The sequence below is a fragment of the Ovis aries genome, chromosome 4, assembly GCF_016772045.2.
Source record: "Ovis aries strain OAR_USU_Benz2616 breed Rambouillet chromosome 4, ARS-UI_Ramb_v3.0, whole genome shotgun sequence".
Lineage (NCBI taxonomy): Eukaryota > Metazoa > Chordata > Mammalia > Artiodactyla > Bovidae > Ovis > Ovis aries.
In genome coordinates, this window is record NC_056057.1 from 118,609,554 (window position 1) to 118,611,026 (window position 1,473).

Here is a 1,473-nt window from a genome sequence, read left to right on the forward strand (position 1 = left end):
GCAAGGCGTGTGGCTCCCCATCTGTCTGCTTCAGGCGCTGGGACTTCCAGGGAGGGGAGGAGCGAGCCTTTCTGTGCCTGCTCCTCGCCTGGGCAGCCTTGCTGATGGGTAGACAGTGCTGTTCGGGATGAATTATTCATGGAAGAAGCTGTGCAACCATAAATATTCAAGGGGATACATCTGGTTTCTCTGATGCCCTGTGTAGGGCAGAAACAGTACATTTGTATGGAGTAAAACAACTTGTCAACCCCTCAACTCTTCCTGCCTGGGCCCAAGATCTACAGCAGAATAGCAGCTTCTCACACTTCACATGAAGCCCAGCTGAGACACGTGGGCATGTGAGTCCATGCACAAGCTTTCACCTGGATAGATGCTGCTAACCTTCAGCCATGTTCCCCTTAGCAGACTCGAGACTGTTCTTGGTGTTTGGGATGGGAAGGGGAATCACCTCACATTTTTCTACAGTGAAATATGGCCTCTAAGACACCAGTTGAAGCCTCAGTAGAAGAAAAGTGTTCCCAAGGGGTTTGCAGTTAGGGGAGAGCATCTGGGTGTTGCGTGGGGGATGGGGGTCCCAGGAGGACACAGACAGTACTTCCTCCTACAGTCTTCCACCTTGGGAAGAGAATGAAAACCGTCCCAACATCAACGTGCCCAGTCTCCAGGCACACCTACTCTTTCACACTCACCCGCAGTAGAGAATTCCCAGGTCTGAAGGAAAGCAAGCTTCAGGAGATGAGCCATGCCCCTCACTGCACCTGCTTCAGGGAGGTGCTCTGCTGCCCTCTCTCCAAGTAACACTTGGCAGTGTTGTGCACCAGCCACACGGCCCTCCGCCATAACCCTTATGGATGGGGAAAGGTAGGTAGGTTTAGTTGCTCAGTCGTGTCCGGACTCTTGCGACCCCATGGACTGTAGCCCCCCAGGCTCCTCTGTCCATGGGATTCTCCAGGCAAGAATACTGGAGTGGGGTGCCATTTCCTTCTCAAGGGGATCTTCCCGACCCAGGGATCGAACCTGGGTCTCCTGCATTGCAAGCAGACTCTTTACCAACTGCGCCACCAGGAAAGCCCAAGCCGCCCTTTTCAAGGTGTTTCATAAAACCCTAATTCCAAGGAATGTTAATAGCTACTGCGTGAACATATATGCTCCGTATCTACAGCCAAATAAGTTTTAAGAAATACTGAGTAATAATTTCTGAAAAAAACCTACAGAAGCCTGCCCTCTGAATCTCTAAGATTCCATCAGGAAATTCTGCCCTAGGGAATTTGTGGGGTGCCTGGAGACACCTGGAGACATCTGTTGTTAAAAGTGGGGGCTGGTGGGGGGAAGGGGTGCTCTACTGACATCTAGTGGGTAGAGTCCAGGGATGCTGGTAACATGTGCAGGACGGCCCCCCACCCTTCCCAACAAGGAATTATTAACTGCTTTCCTGTGGCAGCCAGGCCCGCTGCAAGGACCCCAAACTTGTTC